At 33.5% G+C, this 19,836-nt stretch overlaps 1 long non-coding RNA gene across 3 annotated transcripts in view; it reads right to left on the bottom strand.

Annotated features, from left to right (window-relative positions):
* The window catches only part of LOC117313037 (uncharacterized), a 171,926-nt gene that overhangs the window by 128,811 nt on the left and 23,279 nt on the right, over positions 1-19,836 (bottom strand). For all 3 annotated transcript variants that reach the window (XR_012333114.1, XR_004527512.2, XR_012333115.1), the window contains exon 2: positions 13,801-13,923. This is a non-coding gene — a long non-coding RNA (uncharacterized lncRNA). The remainder of the gene's footprint in view (positions 1-13,800; positions 13,924-19,836) is intronic.

The following is a 19,836-nucleotide window of genomic DNA, read 5'->3' as shown; positions in this document are numbered from 1 at the left end:
ACAATGTCACAACTAAAAAATTAGCAAAGACCTAGAACTGGAATCACCACTGTACTATCATTAATTGCCTACTATTTGGGGGAGCAAATAAATATGTGTACAGAATTATTTTATATGTATTAAATTAAATTAACTACAAGCGTGGTTTACAGATTAGTGAAAAAGGTGCACTGTCATATATTTATGATATTTTTGTTATTGTTAAATTTATTGTTGCAAAGAACATTTGTAAAATTACATTTACCCACTCTATTTCCTTAGGTTGAAATACAAGTATAAATTACTTCATTAAAGATATAGGAACTTTTTTTTTTTTTTTTGGTACACGGGCCTCTCACTGTTGTGGCCTCTCCCGTTGCGGAGCACAGGCTCCGGAGGCGCAGGCTCAGCGGCCAAGGCTCAGCGGCAATGGCTCACGGGCCTAGCCGCTCCGCGGCACGTGGGATCTTCCCAGACCGGGGTACGAACCCGTGTCCCCTGCATCGGCAGGTGGACTCTCAACCACTGTGCCACCAGGGAAGCCCTATAGGAACATTTTTAATGTTTTAATATAAACTGGCATACACATTGACCATAAACAGTTTAATACATGGTTTTTCCTTGCTCAATATAGAAGCATGATTTAGAAATCTAAATTGAACACCCCTTTATATTTCTTTCAGCAACGGATTAAGTTCATCTAACAGGTTGTCAACAGGTCCTAAGGTACTCAGGTTTTTTAGTTTGCCCTGCTTTTATGTGGGAAGTCCAAATTTGAAAATTTCCACTAGATTTTACAACATCCCTTTACATCTTTGTAATTTAGTCATTTTGCCTTACAATGCCATACAATGGGCTATTACATTCCTTGGTGAAATGTAAAATTTAAAGAGATATTAAACCCGAATAACTTCACTGCCTATAAGAGAAATGACAGGGAAATGCTGTCATAGATCATGTTGTTTTATGGCACTTGTGATTAAGCTCATATATATGTTGGATGCTAAAGATCTGGTAATGTGTACATATTCTCAAATTTTTAGAGAGAAAGGAGAATTAAAATAAATTGTATGGTAAAAATAAAGTTGTAGGTGGTATCAACTCTTAAACTTAGCTGTGCTTCGAATGTTGATAAGAGAACCCTGAACTTTAGAATGTATTTTATGTAGATAATTTTATAATTGTAGTTAAGACCAGGATGTCCTGAAGTAAATTATTTCAACCAAAATTGGACTAGTTTATAAATCCTGTAGTACTGGTTTGAAATCTGGACATTACATACAGGAAAGGGTAAGAGGGGAATAAAAGGATGCCTAGATACCATTCTAAGAAAGAAATTAAAATGCGTAAAATATTTTTGGTACATATATATCTATTCTGCACCACTTTTCACTTCAAAGTATCATTTTCTTTATGTTCTCAAGTACCTAATAGGCTCATGTTGCAATTTCTCAGTTCTATCACATGTGACCTAAAATTACCTACCTCACCTTTCCTTCATATTTGGAAACAACTTTTCCCAGAGCAGCTAGTCTCAATTATCTATTAGATGTAAGTTGATCTTATTAAACTAATTTAATGTTTTTCAAATTTGACAGATGATAAAAATTATCTGGGTTGTATATTCAATATTAGAAATTCTCAGGTCCCATCCCAGACCATCTGATTGATCTGTTTGAATTAACCCATGCCAGTATTTTGTTGTTTTATTTTTGTTTTTTGTTTGTTTTAGAGGCATTTTATTTCGTCAACCGCAAACACTTAGACGTTCAATAGCAGTGGACAATGAAACAGAAATCAAATCAATTACTTTAATATGTATTCCTTCTTCTTTACAACAAAAGAAAAAAAAAAGTCTTTCTGCTTTAAGGGAAAAATCAGAAAAATAGGCCAATATATTTTTGTTATGCATAGTAACATAAACAGCTACAAGAAATCTGATTGTAATAATAAGAGAACTTGGATGTTGGCTTGCACATTTATTCATTAAAAGGAACATGGGCCATCATTCTACAAGAGCATGCCTCCACCTGCCTTCATCTGATACTCTTAAGATCTCACATACAAGTAATACCAAGTTAGTTTCAACACTAAAGCTAATTCATATTCCTCATTATTTACTGCTCATGTTTGCCTTAACCAGACAGTAACTCTGGAAGGTTGATGCTTTTCTCTGCTTGTTTTAGTCCACAATTTGTACACTATCTGTGGCAGATACCTTATGCTCAGGCCTTAACTTCAGAAGTTGAACTGTAGATGAAATCTGAAATCTCTGAAGCAACTTCTTCTAGCTTCTCTGGTATAGCATTTAGAGACAGTCCCCACATTACGATGGTGTGAAAGTAATACATGTTCAGTAGAAACCATACTTTGAATTATGAATTTTGATCTTTTCCTGGACTAGTGATACTCAGGATGATACTATCTCATGATGCTTGGTAGATCCACACGATCATCAGGATAAACAACCCGCACACTTACAACCATTCTGTACCCATACAAACATTCTGTTTTTTACTTTCAGTATAGTATCCAATAAAGTACATGAAATAATCAACACTTTATTATAAAACTGGCTTTTTGTTACATGGTTCTGACCAACTGTAGCCTAATGTACATGTTCTGAGCATGTTTAAGGTAGGCTGGACTCAGCTATGTTATTCGGTAAGTTAGGTGTATTAAATGCATTCTTGATTTACTATATTTTCAAGTAACAATAGGTATATTGGGATGTAACCCTATAGTAAGTTGAGGAAGATATATATATATATATATATATATATATATATACCATGTTACAAATATTGCTAATATGCATTTATTTAGCCCACACTGATATATCATTATAAATAAGTGTATATAACATAATATATATTATAATACTATATAATGTGAATATGGCAAAGTGTAAAACGCACCTACTAATTAAGGAAAGGACATTTAGATTACTTCATATTTTTAAAATGTATTATAAAAAACACTATGATGAACATCTTTATAGATAATTATCTCTTTGCATTTGTGACTTTTGCTTTTGCATAGTTTTCTGTGTAGAAGCAATAAGAAAAATATGCTATTAAATGTTTTACGAAAGACCTGATACTGAATCTGCTTTTTATATTTAGAAAGGTGTATAACTTATATCAAATAACTTGGCTCTTTATCAGAGAAGATTCCCTGGAAGATCGTATATGGATAAAAGGCGGCAGTCTTGAAGGAGAAGGCAGGAAATAAAGGAGGGTTGAAACATTCTGCATTAAAAAATTAGAGGAATTCAAAATTTGTTCAAAATTTGTACCCAATAGTTTGAAAGAGAGAGACAGAGAAAGGAAGGGAGGAAGGAAGGAAGGAAGGAAGGAAGGAAAGAAGAGAGATGCTGAGAAAGTAAGGGAATGAATAAAGAAAAAATGGAAAGGGGAATTTCATCTTGGAAGAGAAGAAGAAAAGGAGGGAAAGAGTTGAACAACATAGTAAGGAAAAGAGGATCAGGTAGAATCTCTTATAGTGGGAATGGAAAAGGGACTTTTCTGTGCAGGAGACTGTTTATGTATACAATACATGCATATCATCTTCCTGATTCTTATTGACTGTCAGATAAATTCTATGAGGTTTTTTGATAAAAATAGTTTGTTTCCCAAGGTTTTAAAGCTTCTTATAATTTAATAATTCTATAGTTGCATAGTAACCCTTTGTAGACTTTCCACAGTGTATTTAACTAATATGGCATTGTTTAACCATAGTAATATAATTTTAGCTATTATAAATTATGTTTTGCTGAGCATATCTATAAATGGATGTTGTCACATATCTTGATCATTCCTAAAATTGGAGATACTGTAACATATGTCACAATATTTTTCCTTAATTGAAATTGGTCAGTGAAATAGGGATATTTTAAAGACTCTACACTTCCAAATTTTCCACTGGCCTAGTAATGCTGCATTATTTTACACTCCATCTGGGGTGTGTGAGTTTGCTTTCTAACTTACTCAAAGTTCACTAGGTACAAGAAACTTTTCTTTTTTTTCTTAAACTTAATTTGGGGTGATAAAACATATTTCATTCTAAAATTGGGATACTTTGAATTGGGATACTTTAAAAAGTATATTTTGAATACATTTTGTGTATTTATACACCATCTGTATCTCTGTATTCCTTTTTTTATGAATTACTGGCACACGTAAAACATTTTTTGTGGGTGATGTAAAAGCGTTTTAAATGTTAAAATCGTTAAATAATTTTGTGTAACACACACTTATATTCTTGTACATACTATGAATTAAAATACTAATAGGTATTTTAGTATTCAGCATCCTTATATTACTAAGTGTAGTTGGACTAATATTTTCTTTGTGTGCTATGTTACATTTTGGCATATTTATGTTACGTTCTTGTGTCTTTATTTTATATATTCTGGTCTAAATTTGTAAAACAAAACTGATGTTAGTTTTCTATTGCTGCCATAACAAATTACAACAAACTTGCTGGCTCAAACGACAAAAATTATTATCTTACAGTTTTGTAATATAGAATTCCAACATGGGTTGCACTAAAATCAAAGTTCAGCATGGCTGCCTTCCTTTCTGCAGGCTCAATGGGAGTATCAGTTTCCTTCACTTTTCCAGCTTCCAGAGACCATTCCCATTCCCTGGCACGTGGCCCCCTTCCTTCACCTTCAAAGAACTTCTGTCATCACATCTTTTTCTCTGACTACAGCTGAGAATGATTCTCCATTTTAAGGACTCATTTGATTAGATTGGGTCCAGCTGGATAATCCAGGGTAACCTCCCTATATCAAGGTTTATAAACTTAAACACATCTTCAAAATCTCTTTTGCCATGTAAGGTAACAGATTCTTGAGATTAGGATGAGGACATCTTTTTAATTGCTTATTGGCTTTTAAGTCTCCCCTTATCTAACAGGCTTGATTCTACACTTACAATATCATTATACCTTGAAATCCATTACTAATGCTTAGCTGATTCTCTCATTCACACTCTCTGAAATCACTTCAAGATTTTGAAATTTTGGAGTGAATCTTTTGATTATTTCCTAGATGCAGATATTAAACAGGAAGAATCATTTTGGTGTGTTTTCCCTCTCCTTTGCACTGAAATTATTTTATTTGGAAATCATAGTCCTTCACTCAATAACAGCTAAAATACCTCCCTCTTTCCTCTTTATACTAGTCTGCTTGAGCTGCCATAACAAAATATCACCGGCTGGGTGGCTTAAACAATGGAAATGTATTTCTCACTGTTCTTGAGGCTGGGAAATCTAACATCAATGTGCTGACAAGATGCCATGACCTCTTCTCTTGGCTTGTAGGCAGCTGACATCTTGCTGTGTGCACATATGACCACTTCTTTGTACACAAGTGGAGAAAGAAAGAAATCTCTGGTGTCTATTCCTCTTCGTATAAAGAAATCATCTCTATCAGATTAGGGCCCTGCCCTTGTAACCTCATTTAACCTTAATTACCCCTTTAAAGAGTATCTTTAAATACAGCCACATTGGGGGGTTAGGACTTCAACATACGAATTGGGGGGTGGACACAATTCAGTCTATAATACTCTCCCATCTTCGAAAGCAATCTAGAGACATTAAGTTCTCATAATATGCAGCTTAGACAGTGTTGAGGCCATTCCCATACAATCATCTTAACATTCTGTAATAAATTAGCATTTATTTAAAAAATTCAAAACTGCATTTATGCAATTCTCTGAAAAAAGCAAATATTCTAAAAAAATATATATCCTAACTTACACCTAACTTAAACAAGTGGGTTGGGAATATGAAATATAAATTACTATTCAGAAAAATCAAGCCAATAAATTAACCTTAAAATATTGTATCAAGACTGAAATGTCTCTACAATTTGAGAGAAATTGTCCAACAATTGAGACAGTGTCAGTTATCCTGGAACATGAAGTGAGATGAAAAGGCAGAGATAATGTTTAAGATGACATACAATTAATTTTTAAAATTACTATTCAAAATATAGAAAATAGAAATGTGTGACATTAATGAGTCAACATATACAAAAAGAAACAGACTTATATCACCACTACCCCTATTTGCAGAGAACATAATAACAATAGGTCATGGAAATAAAAATAAATTTTACACTAAAATGATAGTTCCATAAGGACAGAACTCTCTTTAGCTCACTCCTGTATCCCTAAAATCTGCATAGATCATGCAACTAATAAAGTCTTTTTTTAAATGATTAAAGAAATAAAAAATATATATAATGCACATGGAAATAAGAACACACACTTAAAATAAAAACACAGAGCCCTTTTGTGAGGAACCAAATAGAATTTTTAAATACAAAAGTATGGGAATAGAAATTTAAAAATTATTGCAATAATTGGACACAGATGAAGAGAGAATTCATTAACTGGAAGATATATCTGAAGAAATTACTCAGCATAATGAAAAAAAAAAAGAATATGCCAAAGACCAGACAGTTTCACAAGTTAATTTTTATAAGAATTAACACCTATCCTTCTCAAACTATTCCAAAAAATTGCAGAGGAGGGAATACTTCTGAACTCACTCTAGTAGATCAGTATCAACCTGGTACCAAAACTAGTCAAAGACACCACAAAAAAAGAAAATTACAGGCCAATATCACTCATGAAATTTGATGCAGAAATCCACAACAAAATTTTAGCTAACTCAATTCAACAATACACTAAAAGGACCGAACACCATAATCAAGTGGGATTTATTCTCAGGGTGCAAGGATGGTTCAATATCCAGAAATCAATGTGATACACTACATTAACAAACTGAAGAATAAAAATCATACGATTATCTCAATTAACGCAAAAAACAACATCTTGACAAAATTCTACATTTATTCATGACAAAATTCTCAACAAAGTGGGTATAGAATAATAAAGGCCATCTACATAATAAAGGCCATTTATGACCAACCTACAATAACATCAAACCAACATTTCATCATCAATGCTGAAAAGTTAAAAGCATTTTCTCCAATATCAGGAAAAGTCAAGAATGCCCATTCTCACCACTTTTATTCAACATAGTATTGGAAGTCCTAGCCACAGCAATCAGACAAAAAAAAAAAAAAAAAAAAGAAGGAAATTAAAGGACTCCAAACTGGAAAAGAAAAGTAGGACAGCTACATGCAAATGAATCAAACTAGACTACTTTCTCATATCATACACAAAATAAACAAAATTATTTAAAGACTTAAATGTAAAACCTGAAATGATAAAACTCCTAGAAGAAAACATAGGCAGTATGTTCTTTGACATCGGTCTTAGCAACTGTCCCCTCGGACAGGGGAAACAAAAGCAAAAATAAACAAAATGGGACTACTCCAAACTAAAAACTTTTGCACAGTGAAGAAAACTTTCAACTAATCAGAAAAACTGCCTACTGAATGGGTGAAGATATTTGCAAATGATATATCTGATAAGGGTTTAATATACAAAATATACAAAGAACTCATACAACTCAACATCAAAAAAACAAACAACCCAACTTAAAAAGTGCAGAGGACTTAAAGAGACATTTTTTCCAAGAAGATATACAGATGGCCGTCAGACATGTGAAAAGATGCTCAGCATTATTAATTATCAGGGAAATGCAAATCAAAACCAAAATGAGATACCACTTCACACCTGTCAGAATGGTTATCATCAAAAAGAAAGCGCACAAGTATGGGTGAGTATGTGGAGAAAAGGAACCCTCTTGCACTATTGGTGGGAATGTGAATTGGGACACCCACTATGAAAAATAGTATGGAGTTTCCTCAAAAAATTAAAAACAGAACTGCCATATGATAATTCAGCAATTTCACTTCTGGCTATTTATCCAAGGAAAACAAAAACATTAACCTGCAAATTCATGTGCAACCCAATGTTTGTGCAGTATTATTTACAACAGCCAAGATATGGAAGCAACCTCAGTGTCCACAGATATATGAATGGATAAAGAAGGTGTGAAATATATATACACATACACACAATGGGATGTTACTAAGCCATTAAAATAATGAAATCTTGCATTTTGTGACAACATGGATGGATGTATTGTGCTAAGTGAATTAAGTCAGGCAGAGAAAAAGAAATATCACATGATCTCACTTATATCTGAAGTCTAAAAAATGAAACAAATAAGTAAACAAACAAAACAAAAGGAAAACTGATTCATAGGTATGGAAAACAAACATGTGGTTGCCAGAATGGTGAGGGGTGATGGGTAAAGGGGATTAAGAGGTACAAACTAATGGTTATATAATAAACAAATCATAGGGATGTAATATACAGCATACAGAATATGGTCAATAGTATTGTAATAATTTTATATGGGACAAATTACTACTAGACTTGTGATCATTTCATGATATATGTAAATATCAAGTCATTTTGTAGTACACCTGAAACTAACAATATTGTATATCAATTATATTTCAATAAAAATATTTAACTCCTAGAGTCATTCAGACTGGAAAGTGTACTATTCTCATGGCAAATTAATTTCTAAACCCAGTACATACCAAGAATTTATTATACTTAGAGAATATTGTGACCTTTATTGTAATATCGTTTAATTTCCTTCCATACTTGCCCTAGGTAAAGCTATGTTTTCCTTTCTCATGTGGTGGCCATAACTTCTTATTGGCTGGTTGATAAAGCCTTATCACCACAAATTTGCTTTCCAAATCAGAAACCACACTTAATTTATTTTTAATAATCAAACCAGAGTGAATTTGAAAGCACAGAATATGGTCTGAGAGAGACTGAAGATTAACCAGAGAGAATTCCTTAAAGAAATCTTCCAAACTAGGTGGAGTCCCAAACAAGATAAAGTGAAATAAAGTTTAGGCTGCCAATCCAGCACCAACTATCAGAGCCTGATTCTAGCAATCGTCAGGCCAAGACTGCAAACTTCAACTGGTAATTTCATTATAGTAATTTAAGATGTGCCCCACCCGCCCCCAAAAGAGTCAAGACTATATTTTTAAGACTTTACCTAGTTTATAATCTTCTCACAGTTTTTACATATAATTATAACTTAATTAGATATAGAAATCCTATATTGTCTAAATAAATTTAGGTGCACAGGAGAAGTTTCACGGCATCATGATTTCGGGGTTTTTTGTTACTTTTGCTTTTATTTTCATTAAGTTTGTATAATTTTCTGTCTTTAATAGGAGTTAAAGGAATATATCTAGTTAGAATATGTTTGCATTCATTTTTACATAGAATAATATCAGATTTTTTCTATCTTCAGACTAAATACATCCAAAGTGTTTTTATTTTTGTTTTCAAAAATAATTTTATTATGCATAATTCATGCATACCAAAGTATATAATGTTCATATAAATATAAAGAATAATATTGAACTGAATATTCATGTAATAAAACACCTGTGTGTGAATTACAACATTAAGAGTACATTGAAAGCACATTGTTTAAAATAAAATTGCATTTTCCTCCTACATCTCCCTGATATAATCACTATTCTGAATTTAGTGTTTACCATTCACTTTAATAAATATATATTTTAGCCTCCTATGCATGCATCCATAAATAGATATGGTTTACTTTTACAGAGTGTTAAACTTTATAAATGGAGTAATTATGAATGAAGTATCCTGATTTACTAAATCTTATCTTTGTAGGAGTCTTCATGGAGAGGCATATTGTTCTACCAGCATGCTATCCTTTTATCATATGCATATATTTCAATTTACTTTTGCATTCAAACGTGTCATTGTGACTTTTGTGACAAAAAAATGACCTTCTGTTTTTCTGTTATAAGCAGTACTGTTATGAACATTTTCTATATATCTCCCAGTGTCATATGCAAGGATTCACTAGGATATTTTTCTAGAATGTTGAACATCTTTTCATGTTTATTAACTATTCATATTTTCTCTTGTATGACATGCCTATTCATGACTTTCCTCTCTTTTGATTGTTGCTTTCTTTTTATAATTGATTCTTAAGTATTGCATAATGCTTTTTTGCCAGTCTATTCTGACTGATATAGCTATATCAGCTTTCTTTCTTGTATTGATGCGATATATATATAAAATTTATGTATGCTATACATATAAATATATATTTACAAAGCTGTCATTTTAATAGTTTGCATTGTTTTCAGTAGTCTATAATAGACAATCATGTCTACAAATAATGATATGATATTTGTACTTTTTGGTCTTATTGTGCTGATTTCAAATGAAACAAAATTTACAATAGAAATAGATGAAGACAAGCATTCTTATTTTTTCCCAATTTTAATGGAAATGAGTTTAACATTTCAATATTAGGATGCCATTTGATAAAGGATTTTGATAGATACACTTTTGAGATTAAAGAATTTCCATTCTATCCCTTGTTATCTAATATTTTATTTGTTTTGTTTATGATAAATTGATATTTACTTTGACCACATGTTTTTCCCTGCATGTTTTGTAATTGTAGGTCCTTTTTTTTTCTTTTAAGTGGTTAAAATGGAGAATTAAATTGATAACTATTCTAACATTAAATCCAACTTGAATTCCTGGGATAAATCCTACATGGTTCATATACTTTATATATTGACAGATTTCATCTGTAATAGTTTGTTTATAATTTTTGCATCTATTGTTATGATTGATACTGGCCTATAATTTTTCTTTCTTATATGTTTTTTGTTTGATTTTTTTTCAATGCTATTCAAGCCACACACATTTTTATGTTATGTTTTATTTATTTTTTTTGCAAAATACTCTCTGTTTTATTGTCTTTGGAATAGTTTGTTTATGCTTGGTATTAACTATGTTTGGCATTGCTTAATATTTGTTTGATCACCCTTAAAGTTGCCTGGATTTGGTAACTTTTTATGTGATCATCTTAATTACTGTTTCAACACCTTTAATAGTTATAGAATCACTAACATTTTCCATTTCTTCTTGTTTTAGTAGGCTGAATTTTGCTGGAAATATGACAAGTTAGCTACACTTTCACATTTTTAATTTACTGGTATCAATGTTATTATTTTTTCTTATTATTATCTTAATGTCTATTGTATTTATGCCTGCTTTCTTAGAGTTCTTGTTTGAAATTTTGTTTATTTGGACATTCTATTTTTATTTCAATGAGGCTTGCTAGAGATCTGACAATTTTATTAGTCTATTCAAATATTACATTTTTTGACATTTTTGATCATGCTACTTGTTTTATTTCTTATGTTGATTCTATTTTATTCTTTTCTGATCCATATTTTTTCCATCCTTCATTTATCTGTGATTTTTCTTTTGCTCCTTTCCTATTGTCTGAATTTAATTGTTTAACTCATTCATGTTTATCTTTCTTCTTTTTTGATATAAGCATCTTAAGGCTGAACATTTTCCACTACATGACTACACCACTTCAGTGGATGTATTTAGCTACATCCACTAGGTACTGATACATGGATTTTTAATTCATTCTATGTATTGTCTAATTTCTTTTTAGACATTAGGCATTTTAGGTGTTCCTTTTAGATTATTTTTATTATTCCTGAAATATAGCTTTTACATTGTTTAACTGGGTTTGAAAATTAATAGATTTTTTTTTTCTCAGACAGGAAGAAAAAGGAATGCACAATCCTAGCAGAGATTGGAGGAACAGCACAAGTTCAAAATCAGATACAATGACTTGGAGATATCAGAATCTTAGATATGCAGAAATGTAAAGCAGGCAGATGAAACTCAGGGAAGTCCAGGCCAGAGATATAAATTTGAGAATTGCTTGCATATAGGTCGACTTGAAATGCATGAGAATCAACATGATTCTCCTGGGAGAAGGTGCATAGTTAGAACTAAGAGGACTCAGCACTAAGGGTTAAGGAACCCCAGCATCTGAAAGTCAGGAATTTTCAAGTGATAAAGTAAAGGTAGTTTCATTGATAAAATGAAGCAGCTTAGTTGTTAAATAGAGTAGAGAAATAATTTGGCAGCTAGAGGAGACATTTGGTCAAAAGGTCGATTAAAAAAAAAATCCTGGAGAGAGTGATTGAAGACATAGAAGAGAGGAGGGGAAAACTAGAAAAGTAAAAACGCAAAGCAGCCTAAAATAAAAAGACTGACAACATCAGATGTTGTCAAGAAAGTGAAACAACTAGAATTTTGTATTTATTGTTGGTGGGAATATAAAACACACAATAATTTTGTAGAAATGAACTCTGTCAGTTTCTTATAATAACCATATATTTTGTGAGCCAGCAATTCCACCCATAGATACTGATCCAAAAGAAATAAAAATGTATATTCATAAAAGTATGTCCATAGCTACTATATTCCTAATAGCCCCAAATCAGAAATAACCCAACTGTTCATTAATAGCAGAAGAGATGAGTACACTGGAGTACATTCAGAAAATATAATATTACTCATCCATGAAAATAAACTACTGATACATGTAACAACATGGACGAATCTAAAAAAATGTGCAGAGTTAAAGAAGCCAGACACAAAGTAGTATATCCTATATGATTCCATTTTATATGAAGTTCTAAAACAGGCAAAACTAATTTTTGTTGGAAAAAAAAAGAACAGCAGTTTCCTCTTTTGTGGGTGGAGGTAAGGTATTGATTGGGAGGGAGATGTGGGAATTTTCTGGGGTGAGAATAATGTCCTATATCTTGATAAGGGGTTGGGTTATACAAATGCATGTGTTTATCGAAACTCAACAAGTATATATTCCATTGGATGTAAAATTTACTTCAAGGGAAAAAATCCAAAAATAAATATTAAAGTCTAGGCATGATAGTCATGTTGAATTATTTAGGGGAAATGTAATGTCTGAAATTTACTTGGAAATACATTTAAAAATTACAAATTTACAAGTTGGTTGGATGGTAGATGGTTAGCTATGTGATAAAATGAATATAGAGAAATACCAAGTATCTACTGAATCTAGGTAGTGAATACATGGATGTTTACTTTCTACGTGTTTGAAAATTTTTATAACAGAATGTTGGGGAAATAGGCAGTAGGGAGAAGGTTTCTGGAACTTATGTGGCTGGATTTCCTTTTGATATGAGGAATGTCATATCAATGCAAGGATTTGTAGGGAAAAAGCAGAAGAGGCGCTGGTCCTGGAATAAACCAACTCCAACAGAAAAAGAAGAAATGAGCATAATTAAGTCATTCTGGTATGATAAAATTCCTCACAAATCTCAATTTGTAGAATCGGGAAAAATGTCTGGATGTTTTTTTGTGGCCCAAAACTGCTCACCAGTTTTTGAGACTATTAAGGGCATAGCCAACACGTGGCACAGTGACCACTCATTGCCATTTCCGTTAATCAAGTGTTCCTTTTCTTCCTGTAGCATACTCTTGAATCATGCTAAGAGCCAAAAATCATAGTCTTTTTAACTGCATAAGGCATCTCCTTTTCCATGTCTGTATGTTCATTTAAAATCTATTCTTCACTATTCTACTTAGGAATCCTTTCTTTTGCTCTCTCAATGCTTTAGAGTTCAAGGCATCTTCATTGCCTTTTTGTGACTCCCTCTGACAGCTGATGCAAGCTGGCAGAAGACGAAAGGTATTTAAAGTGTGGCAGAAGCGCTCAGTTCACATAAAGCAGTGATTCTCTCCTCTGATACATTCTTGATTGCTCTGAACTGTGCTGGCTTAAACAAGTCCAATCTCTATATTATTTCATACAGTATTTGAATTTTCCTCTGAGGAGCATGCCCTCACTCATTTGTTTGCATGTTTATATTTTCTGTGGCAAGCAAGAATAAAGGAAAAGGGAAAGGTGAGGGTTGTCTCTAAAGGAGAAATGCAGGAGTGGACTGACCTGAAAGGTGCCATCACATATAGCAGGGGAGACAGGAGCATGCTTTGTGGAAAAGGAATGCACCACGCAGAAGCAGCACTGCCAAGATGGTCCTTAAAATCAGCTCCATGTAGAGACTGGACCCTGAAATTAACAGCAAACATTCTTTTTGGATTCTTTTTTTAATGACAAAGTTTCAGTAAAATTTTACCAAGGTTGAGGGGAAAAGTAAAAACAAAATTTGTTAAAAAGTAGCATGTATATTCAAAATTTAAATTTCTTGCCAGTTCAGCAATGTTAGATGTCATGGGTAACACAGGGAATACTTATTTAAAATTTTCGTATACTCTCAGAATGAATCAAGATTAAAATGAGGAGGTGCACATATTAATGTAAAAGGAGCAAAATCTCAAGCCTTCTTCCAGGTGAAAGATTAGTCATTTAGGTCCTTCCCATCTCAAAGGCAAAACTGCAACTGTTCTTTGCTTGCTTTAGAAACAAGCTTGTTAAAAATAGTTCTCTAGACATTTCCACTCCGTTAGATAACTAACATACAATGTTTAAGAAACAACCCCTTTCCTTAATCCTGATCAAAGTATAAGGAACTTTGTAATAGCAAGTACATTTGATCTAAGAGGCTGATCATATATGAGCAGATGTATAAACTCTGCTTTAGGTAGCCTGACACAAACAGACATTTTAAAATGTGTTTAGATTTTTCAGTGTACCTCTTACTGTCAAGTTTTGTTTTTATTTTTGGTGTTGTTAGTGCCATGCACAAAGTAGGTTAGTGTGTGTTTAATTATCCAAACATAAAAAGAAACTTGAGAAAACGTCTTTATTTCAAATTCTGACTTTGTCTCCTATACTCCAGTTCTTACTGGTATTAGACACAGTGACATATAGACAGAGAAGGGACATGACATAGATAAAACAAACAAAAATTGACCAAAATACAGGAAGATGATATTTATAATGCCGCTGACAAAGGCAGTCACTTCACTTTAAATAATGTGGCATGCTGCAAAACTATAGTAATTACTAGAATTTCATTTTCATTAACTAATAAACCAAGGAAAACAATTTAAGTATCTGAATGTCATTTTTCAAATGAAAATAAACTGTAAACATTTGAATAACATCACAGCAGGGATAATATACCTAAGAAAATCTATTGAAAAATGCTAGTGGATTCATCCTCTTCTATCACATTAAAACTGCAATTGACTGTAAACCTCCTACCACTCTCCACTGAGACTTTAATTGTAAAGATTCCTGTTACATATCATATTAGAATTTAGTTAAAATTGTAGAACACATTATTTCCAATCAGATAGCCAACCATCACTCACAAAGATTTTTAAAAAGGTGATTAATAATTCATCTCAGATAAGGAAAAGATCTATATTTATACCATCTCCTCAGCCACCATAAACTACCTGACAATTGTTCAGTAATGATGCCCAGTAAATTCTTTAAAATGGTAATTTGTCATTCTGTCACTTCATTTGTGACCTAAAATTCCTCACTTGAGGCATCATCAAATAAATTAATCACTTTCCAGGATCCATTTCTCTGTTCTGCATGTTATTATGCCCAGGCTCTCTTGTGTTTCTCTTCATTTACATATATTTAATGGCTGAGCCGTGGTTCACGATGGCACATAACGCACACATCTCATTACAGGTGAAATATTCTAACTGCCACTATCACTGGGAAAGAAAATAACTCTCCCAATTTAATTTTCCTGATGTAACAAAACCATGATTCTTCACTATGAAATGTTGATGCCATCCATCAGTCACAATCAATAAAATCATCACAGAAGTACGCCTTCTTCAGCATCTTTCCATCATACCAGTATTATATGAGGAAGGTAATTAAACTCATAATATGTAATGAATGTAAATGAAGTAAAAATCCTCATGTTAGCTCTCTATCTATGCTTATTTTACAGTTTTGATTTAAAATATTTTCCCCACAACTTACAAGTACATAAGACCTGAATAGAGAGATATCCACGGAAAAGACAATATTCATCAACAAATACAACTAATTTTTTAAAAATAGCACTTTTAATATAAAAGTACCAAGTGTTACTATTTGCAGATTTTTCACTTAACAGATATAATCTCTTTGCTCTTACATATTTTCGGGCTTTCTTCGAGTGTACCTAGTTGTTTCAATGCACGTGCTATCATGTGACGAATCAAGCGTATTTTTTTTTTTTTTTTTTTTTTTAGTAACCTGGACTACTTGATTCCTCCCACTTAAGCGCTGCAGGTACTGTCTGTTCTCAAGTAAGATATCGTCTTGGCAATCTTGCCCATCTCTGCCTGAGGAAGCCTAACAAAAATATAGATCAAAGAATCAGGACGTTTCACAAACAAGGGTTTGGGAATTAGCACTTGGGAACTATTTCCACCTACTGTAAATATTCATCTTAAATTGCTATCGTATTATTTTTGTAAAGGTCATTAGGGAGTGTTTTAAAGTAAACTAGTGCCATATACACATCGCCCATGTTTCTAAGTATGTTACAACTTAATTTAACATTCCTTAACTAGTTCTCCCCACATACTTAGGAACATTAGTTTCAGGGGAATGATGGCTTACAGAAGTCCATTTGGAATGAGGATTCCCTTCATTATGAATTCTTCATCAAAGAATGGGGACTTTCTTTATCTTGGAAGTAGTCCCTGTTTACCTGTTTAAAATAATGCTTGAGAAAGTATCTAAAATCAGAAGTGAAATATTAACTCTACATCTCTGAAGCAAAGGAGAAAGTAGGTGAATATCACTGCTCCACAGATGAATGACCTCACTACAATATTGACAAACCATCTACACTGTACTACCTACCTTCCTCATTAATTATCATATAGTTATTTTTAATGGGCACTTATTTAAGAAAAAAAAGACTGTGTGTGCAGTTTTGCATATATTTTTATTAACACTGCAGCAGTCTGTTAACCTAAAGCAAATCCTCCAGCACATAAACCTCCATAGAATTAGTTGGAAAATGGTGGCTAACCACTCTCTGGCGCTCTTTGGGGAAAGCCTGAGGTGGATCTGAATTTGTAGAGTGTCATCAGCTCAGACTGAAACAAAACCTGGGAGTTTTGATGGGTGTAGCATGAGACTCGACCAGGACCTCAGATGATGTTCTGGTACGGGGTACAGCTGATTGAATCTTCGAATAGACACCAAAGTGACTTGGAATGGCTCATTGTGGTGACGGTGGCAGGGGATAGAAAATGTACTTCTATCCTAATTAAGCAAAACAAACACACCTCAAATATAGAAAATAAGATTGGGATGCAGTGGTTTGGATTGGAAGAGTTACACTGTAAGGCTATTAGAAAATCTCATGAAATCTATAACCAAGTGACACTAAATATATGTATTAAAACAAAGACTTCAGGCAAAATATATTAAACTGTTTTGGACAATAGGAAAAGAGACAGAGAAAAAACATTGTTTATGATCATGAATGAGCTCTGTGCATTTTAGCAAATTTTATGCACTGACTATTCAATGAACTAAAGTATACTTTAAGGACAGATGCCAATAGCCAGTAAAGAAAACAGGTAGGAAGGTGAGTAAGATTTGCATGATAAACAAACAGGAATGAGGACAGATTCTTGCCAATACAAACACATATATTAATTATGTTAAATGTACCACGGAAACTCATGATTGCCCACATTGTGGAAGAGTGCACTTAAACAAGATCAAAACTTTATAGGGGGTGGGGGTATTCCCTTATTATTTAAACAATCCCATATTTTGCAGAAGAAGAATTTACACCCCCAGCCATATTTGCAGTTTTACTAACAAAAACTGCCCAAACTGAGATATTTGGTTATTCCACTCGTAGAAATCTGGCCATTAACAGGTGTACCCTAATAATAGCACTAGGAAATATTGTTGCTACAAGTAGGTGCCTCAAATATTGTTTTCCACACCACAGGAAATTTGAAAACTTAGTTAAACCCCAAGCTGCTGTTGTTAAAATAAATGCTGCATGGGAATTTTCAATTAAATTGAAGTTTCCATGGGGCAAGTCTTAATAAAACTAAGGTAGCAAGCTTAGTTCTTCTATGGCCAAAGGCCAATGTTTATAGGCTTCTTAAATAAATAGTTTTGCCTGAGACAACTCATTACTGAAAATTTGAATTACCCCAGAACACAAAGTAAACATTGTACTGAGTTTGATCCACTGGTTAACTAGGTAACTTTGCATAAATTACATTTCCTCTTGAGAGTCTCTTCCTCCTGATCTGTAGAATTGGAATTTAAAAACAAACAAACAAACAAATGTAATTTACAGGATGGCTACCAAATCAATAAGCAAATGGGTGAAAGTAAGTTAATAATGCTTTAAATATTAGGCTAATTACATTTCTTTTTCTTTTGTGTTACATTAATTTGCTAGAACTGCCATAACAAAATACCACAGACCAGGTGGCTTAAACAATAGAAATTTCTCTCTCACAGCTCTGGAGGCTGGAAGTCCAAGATCAAGGTGTCAGCAGGTTTTGTTTCTCCTGAGGTCTCTCTCCTTGGCATGCAGACAGCCACCTTCTGGCTATGTCCTCACACAGTCTTTCCTCTATGCATGTGTATCCCTGGTTTATCTTCATCTTCTTATAAGGACCTTGGTCATTGGATTAAGCTCCACCCTTATGACCTCATTTAATATCAATTACCTTTTTAAAAGCCTAGCTCCTATAATCACATTGGGGGTTAGAGCTTCAACATATGAATTTTGAAGGCACACATTTCAGTCTGTAACAAGTCAAATAAGTTCACATATACACTATCAAAAATCTTAAGGAACATTTCTTAGGATAACTGTGATAGAAACCGTGATTGCTCACTCATACCTGGTTTTCTCTCCTCTCAGGCATTTGGGAAAATCAAACATCCCATCCTTTTACACTTAAGTGGAGACTTGTGACTAGTCTTGGCCCATTGATTATAAGTGTATGTGATAATTTTAACTCTTGGTGTGAGGCTCTCTGGCACTCTGTTCCCTTGCTGCAGTGATCACGATCTGATGTGAGATGTGAGTGTCACAAGACTGAGTCAGCCTGGATGGCTGAGTCTCCACATGGAGGAAAGCTGCCCTGCATAGTTACTCAATACTGCAGCAGAGTTTGCATGCATAAGAAACAAACCCTTGGTTTTGTTAAACCACTGTGGCAGGCACATCCTAAAGTGAGTCCTAATGAGTCACACCCTTGTATAACCCCTTCTCCTTGAGTGCAGGTAGAATTTAGGACTTGCTTCTTACCAAAAGAATATGGCAAAGGTGAAGGGACAATTAACCCCTTGAATAGGTTATGCTTTGTGGCAAGGGACTCTGTTACAATATAAAAGACTCTGCTTTAATAGACCACAGAGGAGAGACTCTCCTTCAGGCCTAGAAGATGGAAGCTGCTAGGATATGAACTGCCCAAGGAAAGGACACTGTGGCAAGCAACTCTGGGAGGCCTCTAGGTCCTAAGGGTATTCCCTAGCTAATACCTAGCAAAAGAGCTGGACCCTCAGTGTTACCATCTCAGGCACTGAATTCTGCTAACAATGACATGAACTTGGGAGAGTACCCTAATCTCTAGAAAGGAATGCAGCCTGGTCAACATCTTGCTTGCAGCCTTGTGAGATTCTGAGCAAAAAAACTCTGGTAAACTACGCTCATACTTCTGATTCATGAAAACTGTGAGATAATAAATGTATGTCGTTTTAAGCTATTGAATTGGAAGTAAATTTTAAGCAGCAGAAAAAAACTGACCTAGCCACTGAGATGTTAGGGTTGTTTGTCTTCACATCATAAATCTAGACTATCTTGATTGATGTTAGAGCAATTGGTAAGGAAATAATAGGGGCTGATTGCCAAAGCAATTCAGTGGATAATCAGCTGAACAATCATAACACAACATGAATGTAGAAGAATGGACTGGCAACATTCAGAAAGCAAATGTGCTACTGCATTAATCTCTCACTCACATTTTGTCCTTTGAATGATCTGAAGACATACTTCTTGAATTTCAA

The sequence above is a fragment of the Tursiops truncatus genome, chromosome 7, assembly GCF_011762595.2.
Source record: "Tursiops truncatus isolate mTurTru1 chromosome 7, mTurTru1.mat.Y, whole genome shotgun sequence".
Taxonomy (NCBI): Eukaryota; Metazoa; Chordata; class Mammalia; order Artiodactyla; family Delphinidae; genus Tursiops; species Tursiops truncatus.
Note: the sequence above shows the minus strand (reverse complement) of the source record. Positions and strands in the feature narration are given on the sequence as shown.